Source organism: Polyergus mexicanus, unplaced genomic scaffold (genome assembly GCF_030449975.1).
Source record: "Polyergus mexicanus isolate NDT 795.1 unplaced genomic scaffold, iyPolMexi1.0 SCAF_17, whole genome shotgun sequence".
NCBI classification, from domain to species: Eukaryota; Metazoa; Arthropoda; class Insecta; order Hymenoptera; family Formicidae; genus Polyergus; species Polyergus mexicanus.
In genome coordinates this window covers 3,044,723-3,065,312 of record NW_027223337.1, presented here as the reverse complement: position 1 = coordinate 3,065,312, position 20,590 = coordinate 3,044,723, and the positions used below count along the sequence as shown (strand labels likewise).

The 20,590-nt window shown below is 62.8% G+C and overlaps 3 pseudogenes; all 3 read right to left on the bottom strand.

Moving 5' to 3' along the window:
* Positions 1-5,783: 5,783 nt before the first annotated feature.
* LOC138940964 (U2 spliceosomal RNA) lies at positions 5,784-5,962 on the bottom strand (annotated as a pseudogene).
* A 6,292-nt stretch (positions 5,963-12,254) lies between these two features.
* Positions 12,255-12,433, bottom strand: LOC138940951 (U2 spliceosomal RNA; annotated as a pseudogene).
* Positions 12,434-18,744: 6,311 nt separating this feature from the next.
* Positions 18,745-18,923, bottom strand: LOC138940950 (U2 spliceosomal RNA; annotated as a pseudogene).
* Between the last annotated feature and the right edge of the window lie 1,667 nt (positions 18,924-20,590).

The window sequence follows — 20,590 nt, the reverse complement described above, 5'->3', positions numbered from 1 at the left end:
AAGACAACGCACTTAATAAATTACGCGACACACATGCTCGGAACGCAAAAAATAAATAAATACGAGGACGCCTGAAGTGCCGCACCTACGCATTGGTGGGCCAACGCCGGCGAATCGCGCGGGGGGGTGTCGCGAGCACCCCCTCAGCCGAGGGGCGGGAGGGAGCGGCGTACTGGCGCACGCCAGACACGTGCTCCACGTAAATGTCCCTAGACCAGCGAATGGTATCCGAGACCATGAGGCGGCGCATCATCGAGGCGTAGGCGTTGCCAATCCTAAGCACTCTCAGTACCGCCTCATTCCTCGGATCCCACGAGCCAAGGGCACCGACGACGAAGGCCGTCACTACGACGCGATATCCCCGCCGCTGGAGCTCCTCAGCCAAGGGCGAGTATTTGGCGACTTTCCTCGCCCTAGCCTCATCGAAGGACACCCAGCGGTTTTCGAAGGGGATCGTCACGTCGCAGATGACGACACACTTGGAGCGCTCGTGCCAGACCACAAGATCGGGCCGTAGCTCCCCAAGTTCGCCCTCCATGCCCTCAACCCGCCGGTTTACCCGCTTCTCCCCAGGCATACGGCAAGCCTTCCAGAGGCGGTGCAAGACGGTGTCATGTCTCAGCTGAATGGCAGCGGAATGCACCCCGCAGTGCCCTAAGACATGGGGAAGGGTCTCGGCTGCTGCCCCGCAACGCCGACACCTTCTGTCCGCCTCCCCCCAACGGCGTGCACCGTTGAGAGGGAGGACGTCCAATCTGGCGCGATGGATGAAGCGCCAGTCGGCGAAGCGAGTGAAGCTGCCGCCGCGGACATAGTGATTGCTCACACCCGCCCGCGACGACACCTCGAACACCTTCCCCTGATCGGGTTTACGCAACAGCGTACCCGCGTAAAAAGCCGCCACCGCTGAGCGCAGACGAGTGACCACCTGGCTACGGGCACCAGGTGGCACCTTTACCGCGTCGCCTCCGGGACGTCGGCACCCGACAATGAGCCCCTCGGTCGCCTCACACCATTCCCACCGAAGGGACAACCTCTCAGACTGCCTCCGCGCGGCATTCCGAGCCGTCGACCACAGGGAGCGCTCCCCTCCCTCGCGCAACCTCCCCTCCTGCGAACCGGAGAGGAAGGCCGCGATGTCCTCGTTGTTCGGAGGACCGCCAATCCGCCTGGCCACAACTCCCCGCAGAGACGCCCACGCGAGCGTCCTGACCGTCGCGTCGCCAGCCGTAAGCATACGGAAGACGTGCGCGACGGACAGGACGTCCGCGAGGTCAGCTAGCGGAAGTAGCCCACAACCCCCGCGTTTCGGGGGGAGGTAGACCACCTCCGCGCTGGCTCTCTGCGGGAGGTTGAGCCAGGCCTTGGCTTTGCGGCGGATCTCCAAGTCCGCCGCCTTCAGGGGACGCTTCTCCACTGTGGCCCCCCGCAGCAGAAAGTCCATCCGTGGCAGGATGTTCGTTGCCACGACCTCCAGTTTCTGCCACGGGGCAAGGAGGGATCGGTCAACCGCGCGAAGATCCTCAAGGAGGCCCCCGATAGTCGCGAATGGCGTTTGGTCGACCGAGCAACCCGTCGGGATACCGAGATGGTGATACGGCTCACCGGACGCAAGGGGATGGACGGGCTCTCCCTGGATTTCGAAGGTCGTCGGTAGGACCCTGCTGCCTGCTCCTGCACCGATGTGCAGGGTGGCACATTTAGCAGGGTTGAACCGCAACCCCACCGACGATGCTCCGTCCTCTGCAGCAGCCAGAAGCCGCTGCATTCCCTCGGGCGTATCGGCAACGAGTGCAATGTCGTCCGCATACGCTAAAACGCTAAAGCGCGAGCCCAATAGATCGAACCCCGCATCGACATCGGTAATTGCACGCAGTACCGAGTCGATAGCGAGGTTAAATACTATGGGGCTCAGCGGACAACCTTGCCGAACCCCCGAACGAACAGGGATGGGGTCGGTGAACCCGTCGGCCGCGCGCACCCGCGTGGTGCATCCCTCATACATGGACTGCCATGTACGAACGATGCCCCCCGGCACCCCGGAGCGAACGAGAGCTCGGCGGATCACCGCGTGCGGGACCGAACCAAACGCGTTGGAAAGGTCCAGCCACGCGACGACCGCCTGCCGCCTAGTCCTCCGCGCATCAGTCAGGATCTCCTGCAGGACAAAGTTGTGCTCAAAGCACCCCTCGTCCCGCAGGAATCCCTTCTGTGCCGGACTAAGCTTGTTGTTGGTGACCGCCCAGTCGGTCAGACGATCGGCAACGAGCGCCGCGAAAAGTTTGGGGGCAGTGTCCCCCAGCGCGAGAGGGCGCCAGTTTTCCAACATATCCCGGTCGCCTTTCTTATACACCAATACGGTGTTGGAGGTCTTCCAGGACGCTGGGACTGCCTCGAGCCGATAACACGCATTAAATAATGCGGTGAGGAGCCGCACTCCCGGATCCGCTCCACGAAGGTCACGGTAAGTGATACCGTCGGGACCCGGCGCAGAGTTGGTCATGCGCCGGAGCCGACGGTCCACCTCCAACTCCGTGAAGGGATCCAGGAGCGCGGACTCCCCCTCATCGGCCAAGGGGTCAGCGCGCTCCACCTCCGCGCCCAGATTGTCCAGGAGTTCGCCGCCGCGGTACAGCCCTTCGAAGTACGCCTGAACCCGCTGTCTCGGCACTTGGCACGATTCAGCGGGCCCCTGCAGCACTTCTCGGACCGCCTTGCGACGGTTCGCCCTGTACAAAGCCTGAATGCGCGTAGCTTCGCGCACCCAGCCCCCGCGTCCTTCTCCCTGCTGCTGGGGACCGGCCGGTGCCGGCCCCCTCCTGACGCCGTCTCTCGCCGGCACTCCCCCCTCACCCCGACGCGCCCGCGCCTCACGCGACCGATCCGGACGGTCGCGGGCGCCGGGTGCACCCCCGCCAACCGCTCTCGCTGCATCCTCCCCGAAGAAGGTGGCGACAGCAGCCGCCACCTCCTCCAGGTCCGCAATCGAGGCGACGGCCTCCACCCGCCCGACCAGCGCGTCACGAGCAGCCACACGTTGCCGCCTGTGCTGTCTTGCGACAGCCGCAGGGGCCGGTTGGCCACCGGACGGCAAGCCGGGCGGGGGGTTAGCACGTCGCGGGTTTCGGTGGTGCCCCCCGCCCCCGCTCCTAGAGACCGGCGGTGCCTCACCGCCCGCTCCGGAGCCGCCGGCTACGGGAACGCCCCGCCGACGGCCCATCACCCCAGGGACACTTACTTGGGCACTCGGATGTCCCGCGATGCTGTCTTCAGCACGCTCTCCCGGTGCCCTCTCCACGCTTGTCCCCGGCTGTGGGATGCCCGCAGCAACCCCTCGAACAGTGCGGACCATTGTCCGCTGGAGCACGACCGAGCAAGGTCGCGTGTTATGCGACGTTGTTGTATTCGCCGGCGTTTGTGGCGGATGACCGGGCGTCCGCCTCAGCCCCACCGGCGTCGGACCATCGCTCCCGCTGGAGTCGCCGCTCCACCTCCTCCTCGCTCTTCGCCCCACGTGCCTCCTCCACGGCCCACCTGAGTCCCCCTCGTCCTCCGATGGTGATGAGGGGGGCGCCGCTCCTTGATGCCGCCGCTCCTCCTGCCCTGGTGTTGAGGGGGTTGAGGGAAGGCGCATCCCGCCGACCACCTCCAGCGGTGACCCCTCCAGGATGGTAGGGAGGGGGGAGGGTCTCGATGGGGTGACCCTCCCCGCGGTGTACCCCGTGGCCATCACGGGGGACCCGCAAGTTGACGTGGTCACCGTCTGGGTGGTCAGCGTGGCGGATCCGGACGCCGCAGGCACAAATGGTGGTGTAATGACCCCCGCGCACACGCCGCAGATGGAAGGCGGCGTGGTGGGGGTCATTCGGGGGGGCGGGGTCCCTCGTTGCGGGGTGGGCGTCCTCGCCCCACCCCTCGCCCCCCCGGATGCCTGCAGCGTCAGCGCGGCACTGAGATTGCGTACCGCGGTGCCGGCTGGGGATGTCATCACCGGCTGGGCCCCCCTGGTGTTCCTCCCTGAAGAAGGGGGCCCCCGCGGTACGCCCCTGGCCGATGGTCGGGCCAGGGGGCCCGTCCGTGGCGCGCACTTCTCGGCCGGCACGCTTGACGCCCGAGATCGGCTCCTGGTCGTAGGACCCCCACAGGATGTCGTCGGGGGGGTCCTCTCGGGCGTCCTCCTCCATGCGCCCCCCATGCCGCCGAAGGATGGTGATTCGGCGGCAGGGGACCTCCTGGGGGGCGCGCGTGCCGGCCTGGATGCGCCGCTCTTCACGAGAGGCGCGCTCGTGGAACGCCGCAAATTCCTATTAAATGGGGGCCCCGCCTGGCTGGTGGTTGACGGCGGGGCCCCTGCGGCACTCCCTGTAGATGATTTGCCCCCGCTGGATGGTCTGCGGGGGCTTTTGCGCGCCTCTCTTGCCGCTTGTCCGGACGGGCATCTCCTATTGGCCGCGCCATCTTGGGCTGTGGATCCGCCATTATCCTGTGGATGCGCCTTACCTTTAGTTGCGGCGGCCGACGTCCTCCTAGTGGCGGCACCCAATATGGCGGCTGTCATGGCGGCCTGGGATGTCAAAATGGCCGCCCCACGTGTAGTTGTTGTGGCCAGCGACGAAGATGATGTGCGTGTCGCTGGCCCCGCTGCGGTGACAGCCGCGTATGAGGGGGACTCTCCTGCTGCTCCGGGTGTTGTGCGAGCTCCTGATGATGACGTTGTTGCAGGTGGTGTTGTTCTTGTAGACGTCGTGGCCGCGGAGTGCGACGTGGGTGGCCGCGAGGAGGTATGGCTTCGCGACGATGGTCCAGCCGACGCCGACGCAGATGGGGCCGACGCAGAGGCCCGGGTCCGCACACCTGAAACACCACCAATATTATTTAAAGTTCTCTGTGCTCCGCGTACTGTGCGACACGCAGCTTCCGTCCGGGGGACGTGCTCCTTCTCAAAATGTTCTTTTACACGTCTATAGGGGACCGCGCCTGTCCCCCTAAAATTGCATATTGAGCACACATACGCGATAGTGTCCCCCGGGTGGAATTTTCTTATGTGGCGCGATAAATGCTGCGTGTCACAAAAGTCGCCCCTCGACCTGACATTTCTGTCCGTACTCCCCCAGCATCGCGGACAACACACCCGCTCCGCCAGGGGGTACGACAGAACCACTTCGAGCGGGCTCTGCGCCATAACAATAAATGATAATAAAATAAATAATAACAATAAATAGAATTAAGACGCGCGGCAAGCGCGGAACCCCGCGCGCGGAACGCGGAGGCGGCACGTGGCGGGATAACCTATGCAGGCACCCCGCGGCGGCGGATCGCGATGCGGCGCCCCGCCGTCACAACAACAGGTGCAACGATGCACCGCCGCACCGCGATGCACCACACGCACTCACCACACCCGCGCACCGCACACTCACCGCACTGCCGCACGTCACTCTCGGCGCAGAGCCCCAGGTCGAGGGAGCCCTAACCAAAGACTCGCGGAGCACACGCGTCGCGGCACCTCACTTTTACGCGCGCACGAACACGATATCACTTCCCGGCAAACGATTATCGCGGACACACACTCGCGGGTATAAAAATACTCAATAAATAAAATGCTTCTCTGAGCTAAGTCGCAATACTTTAAAATATGACTAGAAGCCCACGCGCGAGAGAGAGGTTAGGTGCACGTGGGCACCCCAGGGATCCAGCGTACCGCGCTGATCTTCGGAAACCTGGTGCAAGCAGGTTATCTGCCACGGGGTTGATACCTAATAACCTGATGGGGTTGTGCTTTACCAGATTATTAGGCCGTTCCTGACGGTACTGCAATGCCAGGCCGACCCGCGGCAGAGTCGGAGCAAGCTCCGGTCACCCGCCAGGTTCCAAAAATCAGTTTAATATTCTGAATCCCCTATGGGGATTGTATCAGATATTAAGCTGATAAGAACAGATAAATTGCCGTTTATTTTTCAGTTAATGTTCCCCGGGGGGACAGCACCCCCCCGGGGTGCGAATACAATAAAAAGCGGCAATTAGCCGCGCGCTATAAAAATTAAAATTATGGGCGGGGGACATTGGCCCCCCCCGCCAGTGGGCATTACAACTAACGCTCTGGGGGAGCACTAGCCTCCCCCAGGTCGGAAGAAAATAAAAATGTGATAATAAATTGCCCCGGCTGACTGACCGGGGCAATGTATATCCATATCACAGCAATCGCCCCCGGGCCAATCACAGATAAGAGGTCGGAGATAAAAAGACCCGGGGGCGCGCACGCGGCAAAGAATAAATAAAATTAAGTATGTAAAACGCGGCACACACATACTCGACTAAAAAACAATATTAGGTACGCGGCATTCACACTCGGAACAGACAGGCCCACACAACATGCAATAAAATAAATAAACACAACAGGGTTAAAAAATAAATAGAGCAGGGTGAGACCCTGCTCCCTCGCCGCTGCGAGCAAATAGATAAATACAAGTGGGCAAGACAACGCACTTAATAAATTACGCGACACACATGCTCGGAACGCAAAAAATAAATAAATACGAGGACGCCTGAAGTGCCGCACCTACGCATTGGTGGGCCAACGCCGGCGAATCGCGCGGGGGGGTGTCGCGAGCACCCCCTCAGCCGAGGGGCGGGAGGGAGCGGCGTACTGGCGCACGCCAGACACGTGCTCCACGTAAATGTCCCTAGACCAGCGAATGGTATCCGAGACCATGAGGCGGCGCATCATCGAGGCGTAGGCGTTGCCAATCCTAAGCACTCTCAGTACCGCCTCATTCCTCGGATCCCACGAGCCAAGGGCACCGACGACGAAGGCCGTCACTACGACGCGATATCCCCGCCGCTGGAGCTCCTCAGCCAAGGGCGAGTATTTGGCGACTTTCCTCGCCCTAGCCTCATCGAAGGACACCCAGCGGTTTTCGAAGGGGATCGTCACGTCGCAGATGACGACACACTTGGAGCGCTCGTGCCAGACCACAAGATCGGGCCGTAGCTCCCCAAGTTCGCCCTCCATGCCCTCAACCCGCCGGTTTACCCGCTTCTCCCCAGGCATACGGCAAGCCTTCCAGAGGCGGTGCAAGACGGTGTCATGTCTCAGCTGAATGGCAGCGGAATGCACCCCGCAGTGCCCTAAGACATGGGGAAGGGTCTCGGCTGCTGCCCCGCAACGCCGACACCTTCTGTCCGCCTCCCCCCAACGGCGTGCACCGTTGAGAGGGAGGACGTCCAATCTGGCGCGATGGATGAAGCGCCAGTCGGCGAAGCGAGTGAAGCTGCCGCCGCGGACATAGTGATTGCTCACACCCGCCCGCGACGACACCTCGAACACCTTCCCCTGATCGGGTTTACGCAACAGCGTACCCGCGTAAAAAGCCGCCACCGCTGAGCGCAGACGAGTGACCACCTGGCTACGGGCACCAGGTGGCACCTTTACCGCGTCGCCTCCGGGACGTCGGCACCCGACAATGAGCCCCTCGGTCGCCTCACACCATTCCCACCGAAGGGACAACCTCTCAGACTGCCTCCGCGCGGCATTCCGAGCCGTCGACCACAGGGAGCGCTCCCCTCCCTCGCGCAACCTCCCCTCCTGCGAACCGGAGAGGAAGGCCGCGATGTCCTCGTTGTTCGGAGGACCGCCAATCCGCCTGGCCACAACTCCCCGCAGAGACGCCCACGCGAGCGTCCTGACCGTCGCGTCGCCAGCCGTAAGCATACGGAAGACGTGCGCGACGGACAGGACGTCCGCGAGGTCAGCTAGCGGAAGTAGCCCACAACCCCCGCGTTTCGGGGGGAGGTAGACCACCTCCGCGCTGGCTCTCTGCGGGAGGTTGAGCCAGGCCTTGGCTTTGCGGCGGATCTCCAAGTCCGCCGCCTTCAGGGGACGCTTCTCCACTGTGGCCCCCCGCAGCAGAAAGTCCATCCGTGGCAGGATGTTCGTTGCCACGACCTCCAGTTTCTGCCACGGGGCAAGGAGGGATCGGTCAACCGCGCGAAGATCCTCAAGGAGGCCCCCGATAGTCGCGAATGGCGTTTGGTCGACCGAGCAACCCGTCGGGATACCGAGATGGTGATACGGCTCACCGGACGCAAGGGGATGGACGGGCTCTCCCTGGATTTCGAAGGTCGTCGGTAGGACCCTGCTGCCTGCTCCTGCACCGATGTGCAGGGTGGCACATTTAGCAGGGTTGAACCGCAACCCCACCGACGATGCTCCGTCCTCTGCAGCAGCCAGAAGCCGCTGCATTCCCTCGGGCGTATCGGCAACGAGTGCAATGTCGTCCGCATACGCTAAAACGCTAAAGCGCGAGCCCAATAGATCGAACCCCGCATCGACATCGGTAATTGCACGCAGTACCGAGTCGATAGCGAGGTTAAATACTATGGGGCTCAGCGGACAACCTTGCCGAACCCCCGAACGAACAGGGATGGGGTCGGTGAACCCGTCGGCCGCGCGCACCCGCGTGGTGCATCCCTCATACATGGACTGCCATGTACGAACGATGCCCCCCGGCACCCCGGAGCGAACGAGAGCTCGGCGGATCACCGCGTGCGGGACCGAACCAAACGCGTTGGAAAGGTCCAGCCACGCGACGACCGCCTGCCGCCTAGTCCTCCGCGCATCAGTCAGGATCTCCTGCAGGACAAAGTTGTGCTCAAAGCACCCCTCGTCCCGCAGGAATCCCTTCTGTGCCGGACTAAGCTTGTTGTTGGTGACCGCCCAGTCGGTCAGACGATCGGCAACGAGCGCCGCGAAAAGTTTGGGGGCAGTGTCCCCCAGCGCGAGAGGGCGCCAGTTTTCCAACATATCCCGGTCGCCTTTCTTATACACCAATACGGTGTTGGAGGTCTTCCAGGACGCTGGGACTGCCTCGAGCCGATAACACGCATTAAATAATGCGGTGAGGAGCCGCACTCCCGGATCCGCTCCACGAAGGTCACGGTAAGTGATACCGTCGGGACCCGGCGCAGAGTTGGTCATGCGCCGGAGCCGACGGTCCACCTCCAACTCCGTGAAGGGATCCAGGAGCGCGGACTCCCCCTCATCGGCCAAGGGGTCAGCGCGCTCCACCTCCGCGCCCAGATTGTCCAGGAGTTCGCCGCCGCGGTACAGCCCTTCGAAGTACGCCTGAACCCGCTGTCTCGGCACTTGGCACGATTCAGCGGGCCCCTGCAGCACTTCTCGGACCGCCTTGCGACGGTTCGCCCTGTACAAAGCCTGAATGCGCGTAGCTTCGCGCACCCAGCCCCCGCGTCCTTCTCCCTGCTGCTGGGGACCGGCCGGTGCCGGCCCCCTCCTGACGCCGTCTCTCGCCGGCACTCCCCCCTCACCCCGACGCGCCCGCGCCTCACGCGACCGATCCGGACGGTCGCGGGCGCCGGGTGCACCCCCGCCAACCGCTCTCGCTGCATCCTCCCCGAAGAAGGTGGCGACAGCAGCCGCCACCTCCTCCAGGTCCGCAATCGAGGCGACGGCCTCCACCCGCCCGACCAGCGCGTCACGAGCAGCCACACGTTGCCGCCTGTGCTGTCTTGCGACAGCCGCAGGGGCCGGTTGGCCACCGGACGGCAAGCCGGGCGGGGGGTTAGCACGTCGCGGGTTTCGGTGGTGCCCCCCGCCCCCGCTCCTAGAGACCGGCGGTGCCTCACCGCCCGCTCCGGAGCCGCCGGCTACGGGAGCGCCCCGCCGACGGCCCATCACCCCAGGGACACTTACTTGGGCACTCGGATGTCCCGCGATGCTGTCTTCAGCACGCTCTCCCGGTGCCCTCTCCACGCTTGTCCCCGGCTGTGGGATGCCCGCAGCAACCCCTCGAACAGTGCGGACCATTGTCCGCTGGAGCACGACCGAGCAAGGTCGCGTGTTATGCGACGTTGTTGTATTCGCCGGCGTTTGTGGCGGATGACCGGGCGTCCGCCTCAGCCCCACCGGCGTCGGACCATCGCTCCCGCTGGAGTCGCCGCTCCACCTCCTCCTCGCTCTTCGCCCCACGTGCCTCCTCCACGGCCCACCTGAGTCCCCCTCGTCCTCCGATGGTGATGAGGGGGGCGCCGCTCCTTGATGCCGCCGCTCCTCCTGCCCTGGTGTTGAGGGGGTTGAGGGAAGGCGCATCCCGCCGACCACCTCCAGCGGTGACCCCTCCAGGATGGTAGGGAGGGGGGAGGGTCTCGATGGGGTGACCCTCCCCGCGGTGTACCCCGTGGCCATCACGGGGGACCCGCAAGTTGACGTGGTCACCGTCTGGGTGGTCAGCGTGGCGGATCCGGACGCCGCAGGCACAAATGGTGGTGTAATGACCCCCGCGCACACGCCGCAGATGGAAGGCGGCGTGGTGGGGGTCATTCGGGGGGGCGGGGTCCCTCGTTGCGGGGTGGGCGTCCTCGCCCCACCCCTCGCCCCCCCGGATGCCTGCAGCGTCAGCGCGGCACTGAGATTGCGTACCGCGGTGCCGGCTGGGGATGTCATCACCGGCTGGGCCCCCCTGGTGTTCCTCCCTGAAGAAGGGGGCCCCCGCGGTACGCCCCTGGCCGATGGTCGGGCCAGGGGGCCCGTCCGTGGCGCGCACTTCTCGGCCGGCACGCTTGACGCCCGAGATCGGCTCCTGGTCGTAGGACCCCCACAGGATGTCGTCGGGGGGGTCCTCTCGGGCGTCCTCCTCCATGCGCCCCCCATGCCGCCGAAGGATGGTGATTCGGCGGCAGGGGACCTCCTGGGGGGCGCGCGTGCCGGCCTGGATGCGCCGCTCTTCACGAGAGGCGCGCTCGTGGAACGCCGCAAATTCCTATTAAATGGGGGCCCCGCCTGGCTGGTGGTTGACGGCGGGGCCCCTGCGGCACTCCCTGTAGATGATTTGCCCCCGCTGGATGGTCTGCGGGGGCTTTTGCGCGCCTCTCTTGCCGCTTGTCCGGACGGGCATCTCCTATTGGCCGCGCCATCTTGGGCTGTGGATCCGCCATTATCCTGTGGATGCGCCTTACCTTTAGTTGCGGCGGCCGACGTCCTCCTAGTGGCGGCACCCAATATGGCGGCTGTCATGGCGGCCTGGGATGTCAAAATGGCCGCCCCACGTGTAGTTGTTGTGGCCAGCGACGAAGATGATGTGCGTGTCGCTGGCCCCGCTGCGGTGACAGCCGCGTATGAGGGGGACTCTCCTGCTGCTCCGGGTGTTGTGCGAGCTCCTGATGATGACGTTGTTGCAGGTGGTGTTGTTCTTGTAGACGTCGTGGCCGCGGAGTGCGACGTGGGTGGCCGCGAGGAGGTATGGCTTCGCGACGATGGTCCAGCCGACGCCGACGCAGATGGGGCCGACGCAGAGGCCCGGGTCCGCACACCTGAAACACCACCAATATTATTTAAAGTTCTCTGTGCTCCGCGTACTGTGCGACACGCAGCTTCCGTCCGGGGGACGTGCTCCTTCTCAAAATGTTCTTTTACACGTCTATAGGGGACCGCGCCTGTCCCCCTAAAATTGCATATTGAGCACACATACGCGATAGTGTCCCCCGGGTGGAATTTTCTTATGTGGCGCGATAAATGCTGCGTGTCACAAAAGTCGCCCCTCGACCTGACATTTCTGTCCGTACTCCCCCAGCATCGCGGACAACACACCCGCTCCGCCAGGGGGTACGACAGAACCACTTCGAGCGGGCTCTGCGCCATAACAATAAATGATAATAAAATAAATAATAACAATAAATAGAATTAAGACGCGCGGCAAGCGCGGAACCCCGCGCGCGGAACGCGGAGGCGGCACGTGGCGGGATAACCTATGCAGGCACCCCGCGGCGGCGGATCGCGATGCGGCGCCCCGCCGTCACAACAACAGGTGCAACGATGCACCGCCGCACCGCGATGCACCACACGCACTCACCACACCCGCGCACCGCACACTCACCGCACTGCCGCACGTCACTCTCGGCGCAGAGCCCCAGGTCGAGGGAGCCCTAACCAAAGACTCGCGGAGCACACGCGTCGCGGCACCTCACTTTTACGCGCGCACGAACACGATATCACTTCCCGGCAAACGATTATCGCGGACACACACTCGCGGGTATAAAAATACTCAATAAATAAAATGCTTCTCTGAGCTAAGTCGCAATACTTTAAAATATGACTAGAAGCCCACGCGCGAGAGAGAGGTTAGGTGCACGTGGGCACCCCAGGGATCCAGCGTACCGCGCTGATCTTCGGAAACCTGGTGCAAGCAGGTTATCTGCCACGGGGTTGATACCTAATAACCTGATGGGGTTGTGCTTTACCAGATTATTAGGCCGTTCCTGACGGTACTGCAATGCCAGGCCGACCCGCGGCAGAGTCGGAGCAAGCTCCGGTCACCCGCCAGGTTCCAAAAATCAGTTTAATATTCTGAATCCCCTATGGGGATTGTATCAGATATTAAGCTGATAAGAACAGATAAATTGCCGTTTATTTTGAATTAATGTTCCCCGGGGGGACAGCACCCCCCCGGGGTGCGAATACAATAAAAAGTCGGCAATTAGCCGCGCGCAATATACTTAAAATATGGGCGGGAGACAATAGCCCCTCCCGCCAGTGGGCACTAAAACTAACGCGCTGGGGGAGCACTAGCCTCCCCCAGGTCGACGATATAAAAAGGTGATAAATAGATTGCCCCGGCTGACTGACCGGGGCAATGTATATCTAAATCACAGCAACCGCCCCCGGGCCAATCACAGATAAGAGGTCGGAGATAAAAGGACCCGGGGGCGCGCACGCGGCAAAAGAATAATAAATAAAATTAAATGTAAAACGCGACACACACATTCTCGGCTAAAATACAATATTAGATACGCGGCATTCATACTCGGAACAGACAGGCCCACACAACATGCAATAAAATATATAAAAATATAAAAACGGGTTAAAATAAAATTAGAGCAGGGCAAAACCCTGCTCCCTCGCCGCTGCGAGTAGATAAATAAATAAAAGTGGGCAAGACAACGCACTTAATAAATTACGCGACATGTACACCCGAGACGCAAAAAACAATAAATAAATAGGACGAAGACGCGTGAAGTGCCGCACCTACGCATTGGTGGGCCAACGCCGGCGAATCGCGCGGGGGGGTGTCGCGAGCACCCCCTCAGCCGAGGGGCGGGAGGGAGCGGCGTACTGGCGCACGCCAGACACGTGCTCCACGTAAATGTCCCTAGACCAGCGAATGGTATCCGAGACCATGAGGCGGCGCATCATCGAGGCGTAGGCGTTGCCAATCCTCAGCACCCTCAGTACCGCCTCATTCCTCGGATCCCACGAGCCAAGGGCACCGACGACGAAGGCCGTCACTACGACGCGATATCCCCGCCGCTGGAGCTCCTCAGCCAAGGGCGAGTATTTGGCGACTTTCCTCGCCCTAGCCTCATCGAAGGACACCCAGCGGTTCTCGAAGGGGATCGTCACGTCGCAGATGACGACACACTTGGAGCGCTCGTGCCAGACCACAAGATCGGGCCGTAGCTCCCCGAGTTCGCCCTCCATGCCCTCAACCCGCCGGTTTACCCGCTTCTCCCCAGGCATACGGCAAGCCTTCCAGAGGCGGTGCAATACGGCGTCGTGCCTCAGCTGAATGGCGGCGGAGTGTACCCCACAATGACCTAAAACATGGGGAAGGGTCTCGGCTGCTGCCCCGCAACGCCGACACCTTCGGTCTGCCTCCCCCCAACGGCGTGCACCGTTGAGAGGGAGGACATCCAATTTGGCGCGATGGATAAAGCGCCAGTCGGCGAAGCGAGTGAAGCTGCCGCCGCGGACATAGTGATTACTCACGCCCGCCCGCGACGACACCTCGAACACCTTCCCCTGGTCCGGCTTACGCAACAGCGTACCCGAATAGAAAGCCGCCACCGCTGAGCGCAGACGAGTAACCACCTGGTTGCGAGCACCAGGTGGCACCTTTACCGCGTCGCCTCCGGGACGTCGGCACCCGACAATGAGCCCCTCGGTCGCCTCACACCATTCCCACCGAAGGGACAACCTCTCAGACTGCCTCCGCGCAGCATTCCGAGCCGACGACCACAGGGAGCGCTCCCCTCCCTCGCGCAACCTCCCCTCCTGCGAACCGGAGAGGAAGGCCGCGATGTCCTCGCTGGTCGGAGGACCGCCAATCCGCCTGGCCACAACTCCCCGCAGAGACGCCCACGCGAGCGTCCTGACCGTCGCGTCGCCAGCCGTAAGCATACGGAAGACGTGCGCGACGGACAGGACGTCCGCGAGGTCAGCTAGCGGAAGTAGCCCACAACCCCCGCGTTTCGGGGGGAGGTAGACCACTTCCGCGCTGGCTCTCTGCGGGAGGTTGAGCCAGGCCTTGGCTTTGCGGCGGATCTCCAAGTCCGCCGCCTTCAGGGGACGCTTCTCCACTGTGGCCCCCCGCAGCAGAAAGTCCATCCGTGGCAGGATGTTCGTTGCCACGACCTCCAGTTTCTGCCACGGGGCAAGGAGGGATCGGTCAACCGCGCGAAGATCCTCAAGGAGGCCCCCGATAGTCGCGAATGGCGTTTGGTCGACCGAGCAACCCGTCGGGATACCGAGATGGTGATACGGCTCACCGGACGCAAGGGGATGGACGGGCTCTCCCTGGATTTCGAAGGTCGTCGGTAGGACCCTGCCGCCTGCTCCTGCACCGATGTGCAGGGTGGCACATTTAGCAGGGTTGAACCGCAACCCCACCGACGATGCTCCGTCCTCTGCAGCAGCCAGGAGCCGCTGCATTCCCTCGGGCGTATCGGCAACGAGTGCAATGTCGTCCGCATACGCTAAAACGCTAAAGCGCGAGCCCAATAGATCGAACCCCGCATCGACGTCGGTAATTGCACGCAGTACCGAGTCGATAGCGAGGTCAAATACTATCGGGCTCAGCGGACAACCTTGCCGAACCCCCGAGCGAACAGGGATGGGGTCGGTGAACCCGCCGGCCGCGCGCACCCGCGTGGTGCATCCCTCATACATGGACTGCCATGTACGAACGATGCCCCCCGGCACCCCGGAGCGAACGAGAGCGCGGCGGATCACCGCGTGCGGGACCGAACCAAACGCGTTGGAAAGGTCCAGCCACGCGACGACCGCCTGCCGCCTAGTCCTCCGCGCATCAGTTAGGATCTCCTGCAGGACAAAGTTGTGCTCAAAGCACCCCTCGTCCCGCAGGAATCCCTTCTGTGCCGGACTAAGCTTGTTGTTGTTGACCGCCCAGTCGGTCAAACGATCGGCAACGAGCGCCGCGAAAAGTTTGGGGGCAGTGTCCCCCAGCGCGAGAGGGCGCCAGTTCTCTAACATGTCCCGGTCGCCTTTTTTGTACACCAATACGGTGTTGGAGGTCTTCCAGGACGCTGGGACTGCCTCGAGCCGATAACACGCGTTAAATAACGCGGTGAGGAGCCGCACTCCCGGATCCGCTCCACGAAGGTCACGGTAAGTGACACCGTCGGGACCCGGCGCAGAGTTCGTCATACGCCGGAGCCGACGGTCCACCTCCAACTCCGTGAAGGGATCCAGGAGCGCGGACTCCCCCTCATCGGCCAAGGGGTCAGCACGCTCCACCTCCGCGCCCAGGCCGTCCAGGTGTTCCCCGCCGCGGTACAGCCCTTCGAAGTACGCCTGAACCCGCTGTCTCGGCACTTGGCACGATTCAGCGGGCCCCTGCAGCACTTCTCGGACCGCCTTGCGACGGTTCGCCCTGTACAGGGCCTGTATGCGCGTAGCTTCGCGCACCCAGCCCCCGCGCCCTTCTCCCTGCTGCTGGGGACCGGCCGGTGCCGGCCCCCTCCTAACGCCGTCTCGCGCCGGCACTCCCCCCTCACCCCGACGCGCCCGCGCCTCACGCGACCGATCCGGACGGTCGCGGGCGCCGGGTGCACCCCCGCCAACCGCTCTCGCTGCATCCTCCCCGAAGAAGGTGGCGACAGCAGCCGCCACCTCCTCCAGGTCCGCAATCGAGGCGACGGCCTCCACCCGCCAGACCAGCGCGTCACGAGCAGCCACACGTTGCCGCCTGTGCTGTCTTGCGACAGCCGCAGGGGCCGGTTGGCCACCGGACGGCAAGCCGGGCGGGGGGTTAGCACGCCGCGGGTTTCGGTGGTGCCCCCCGCCCCCGCTCCTAGGGACCGGCGGTGCCTCACCGCTCGCTCCGGGGCCGCCGATTGCGGGAACGCCCCGCCGACGGCCCATCACCCCAAGGACACCAACCTGGGCACTCGGATGTCCCGCGATGCTTTCTTCAGCACGCTCTCCCGGTGCCCCCTCCACGCTGGTCCCCGGCTGTGGGATGCCCGCAGCAACCCCTCGAACGGAGCGGACCATCGTCCGCTGCAAGACGACCGAACACGGTCGTAGGTTAGGCGTCGTTGTTACATTCGCCGGCGTTTGTGGCGGATGACCGGGCGTCCGCCTCAGCCCCACCGGCGTCGGACCATCGCTCCCGCTGGAGTCGCCGCTCCACCTCCTCCTCGCTCTTCTTCCCACGCACCTCCTCCACGGCCCACCCGAGTCCCCCTCGTCCTCCGATGGTGATGAGGGGGGCGCCGCTCCTTGATGCCGCCGCTCCTCCCGCCCCGGTGTTGAGGGGGTTGAAGGAAGGCGCATCCCGCCGACCACCTCCAACGGTGACCCCTCCAGGATGGTAGGGAGGGGGGAGGGTCTCGATGGAGTGACCCTCCCCGCGGTGTACCCCGTGGCCATCACGGGGGACCCGCAAGTCGATGTGGTCACCGTCTGGGTGGTCAGCGTGGCGGATCCCGACGCCGCAGGCACAAATGGTGGTGTAATGACCCCCGCGCACACGCCGCAGATGGAAGGCGGCGTGGTGGGGGTCATTCGGGGGGGCGGGGTCCCTCGTTGCGGGGTGGGCGTCCTCGCCCCACCCCTCGCCCCCCCGGATGCCTGCAGCGTCAGCGCGGCACTGAGATTCCGTACCGCGGTGCCGGCTGGGGATGTCATCGCCGGCTGGGCCCCTCTGGTGTTCCTCCCTGAGGAAGGGGGCCCCCGCGGTACGCCCCTGGCCGATGGTCGGGCCAGGGGGCCCGTCTGTAAAGCGCGCTTCTCGACCGGCACGCTTGACGCCCGAGATCTGCTCCTTGTTGTAGGACCCCCACAGGATGTCGTCGGGGGGGTCCTCTCGGGCGTCCTCCTCCATGCGCCCCCCATGCCGCCGAAGGATGGAGATTCGGCGGCAGGGGACCTCCTGGGGGGCGCGCGTGCCGGCCTGGATGCGCCGCTCTTCACGAGAGGCGCGCTCGTGGAACGCCGCAAATTCCTATTAAACGAGGGCCCCGCCTGGCTGGTGGTGGACGGCGGGGCCCCTGCGGCACTCCCTGTAGATGATTTGCCCCCGCTGGATGGTCTGCGGGGGCTTTTGCGCGCCTCTCTTGCCGCTTGTCCGGACGGGCATCTCCTATTGGCCGCGCCATCTTGTCCTGTGGATCCGCCATAAGACTGTGGATGCGCCTTACCTTTAGTTGCGGCGGCCGACGTCCTCCTAGTGGCGGCACCCAATATGGCGGCTGTCATGGCGGCCTGAGATGTCAAAATGGCCGCCCCACGTGTTGATGTTGTGGCCAGCGACGGAGATGTTCTTCGTGTCGCTGGCCCCGCTGCGGTGACAGCCGCGTAGGAGGGGGACTCTCCTGCTGCTCCTGGTGACCGGGATGTTCCTGCGGATGCTGTTGTTGTTGCAGGTGGTGTTACTCGTGACGTCGTGGCCGCGGAGTGCGACGTGGGTGGCCGCGAGGAGGCGAGGCTTCGCGACGATGGTCCAGCCGACGCCGATGCAGATGGGGCCGATGCAGAGGCCCGGGTCCGCACACCTGAAACACCACCAATATTATTCAGAGTTCTCTGTGCTCCGCGTACTGTGCGACACGCAGCTTCCGTCCGGGGGACGTGCTCCTTCTCAAAATGTTCTTTAACACGACGATAGGGGACCGCGCCTGTCCCCCTAAAGTTACATATTGAGCACACGTACGCTATTGTGTCCCCCGGATGGAATTTACGAATATGACGCGACAAATGCTGCGTGTCGCAGAAATCGCCCCTCGACCTGACGTTTCTGTCTGTGCTCCCCCAGCATCGCGGGCAACACACCCGCTCCGCCAGGGGATAAGTCAATACGACTTCGAGCGGGCTCTGCGCCATAACAATAAATTAATAATAAATAAAACAAAAACAATTAATAAAATTACGACGCGCGGCAAGCACGGAACCCCGCGCGCGGAACGCGGAGGCGGCACGTGGCGGGATAACCTACACACGTGTGTATGCAGGCACCCCGCGGCGGCGGATCGCGATGCGGCGCCCCGCCGTCACAACAACAGGTGCAACGATGCACCGCCGCACCGCGATGCACCACACGCACGCACCACACCCGCGCACCGCACACTCACCGCACTGCCGCACGTCACTCTCGGCGCAGAGCCCCAGGTCGAGGGAGCCCTGACCACAAAACTTCGCGGAGCACACGCGTCGCGGCACTTCACTTATACGCGCGCGGACACGAAAACACAAGTCGCTTCCCGGCAAAACGAATATCGCGGACACTCACTCGCGGAATATATAAATATACAATAAATAAAACTCTTCTCTGAGCTAAGTCTAACACTCTAAAGCCCACGCGCGAGAGAGAGGTTAGGTGCGCGTAGGCACCCCAGGGATCCAGCGTATCGCACCGATCTTCGGAAAACCTGGTGCAAGCAGGTTATCTGCCACGGGGTTGATACCTAATAACCTGATGGGGTTGTGCTTTACCAGATTATTAGGCCGTTCCTGACGGTACTGCAATGCCAGGCCGACCCGCGGCAGAGTCGGAGCAAGCTCCGGTCACCCGCCAGGTTCCAAAAATCAGTTTAATATTCTGAATCCCCTATGGGGATTGTATCAGATATTAAGCTGATAAGAACAGATAAATTGCCGTTTATTTTGAATTAATGTTCCCCGGGGGGACAGCACCCCCCCGGGGTGCGAATACAATAAAAAGTCGGCAATTAGCCGCGCGCAATATACTTAAAATATGGGCGGGAGACAATAGCCCCTCCCGCCAGTGGGCACTAAAACTAACGCGCTGGGGGAGCACTAGCCTCCCCCAGGTCGACGATATAAAAAGGTGATAAATAGATTGCCCCGGCTGACTGACCGGGGCAATGTATATCTAAATCACAGCAACCGCCCCCGGGCCAATCACAGATAAGAGGTCGGAGATAAAAGGACCCGGGGGCGCGCACGCGGCAAAAGAATAATAAATAAAATTAAATGTAAAACGCGACACACACATTCTCGGCTAAAATACAATATTAGATACGCGGCATTCATACTCGGAACAGACAGGCCCACACAACATGCAATAAAATATATAAAAATATAAAAACGGGTTAAAATAAAATTAGAGCAGGGCAAAACCCTGCTCCCTCGCCGCTGCGAGTAGATAAATAAATAAAAGTGGGCAAGACAACGCACTTAATAAATTACGCGACATGTACACCCGAGACGCAAAAAACAATAAATAAATAGGACGAAGACGCGTGAAGTGCCGCACCTACGCATTGGTGGGCCAACGCCGGCGAATCGCGCGGGGGGGTGTCGCGAGCACCCCCTCAGCCGAGGGGCGGGAGGGAGCGGCGTACTGGCGCACGCCAGACACGTGCTCCACGTAAATGTCCCTAGACCAGCGAATGGTATCCGAGACCATGAGGCGGCGCATCATCGAGGCGTAGGCGTTGCCAATCCTCAGCACCCTCAGTACCGCCTCATTCCTCGGATCCCACGAGCCAAGGGCACCGACGACGAAGGCCGTCACTACGACGCGATATCCCCGCCGCTGGAGCTCCTCAGCCAAGGGCGAGTATTTGGCGACTTTCCTCGCCCTAGCCTCATCGAAGGACACCCAGCGGTTCTCGAAGGGGATCGTCACGTCGCAGATGACGACACACTTGGAGCGCTCGTGCCAGACCACAAGATCGGGCCGTAGCTCCCCGAGTTCGCCCTCCATGCCCTCAACCCGCCGGTTTACCCGCTTCTCCCCAGGCATACGGCAAGCCTTCCAGAGGCGGTGCAATACGGCGTCGTGCCTCAGCTGAATGGCGGCGGAGTGTACCCCACAATGACCTAAAACATGGGGAAGGGTCTCGGCTGCTGCCCCGCAACGCCGACACCTTCGGTCTGCCTCCCCCCAGCGGCGTGCACCGTTGAGAGGGAGGACATCCAATTTGGCGCGATGGATAAAGCGCCAGTCGGCGAAGCGAGTGAAGCTGCCGCCGCGGACATAGTGATTACTCACGCCCGCCCGCGACGACACCTCGAACACCTTCCCCTGGTCCGGCTTACGCAACAGCGTACCCGAATAGAAAGCCGCCACCGCTGAGCGCAGACGAGTAACCACCTGGTTGCGAGCACCAGGTGGCACCTTTACCGCGTCGCCTCCGGGACGTCGGCACCCGACAATGAGCCCCTCGGTCGCCTCACACCATTCCCACCGAAGGGACAACCTCTCAGACTGCCTCCGCGCAGCATTCCGAGCCGACGACCACAGGGAGCGCTCCCCTCCCTCGCGCAACCTCCCCTCCTGCGAACCGGAGAGGAAGGCCGCGATGTCCTCGCTGG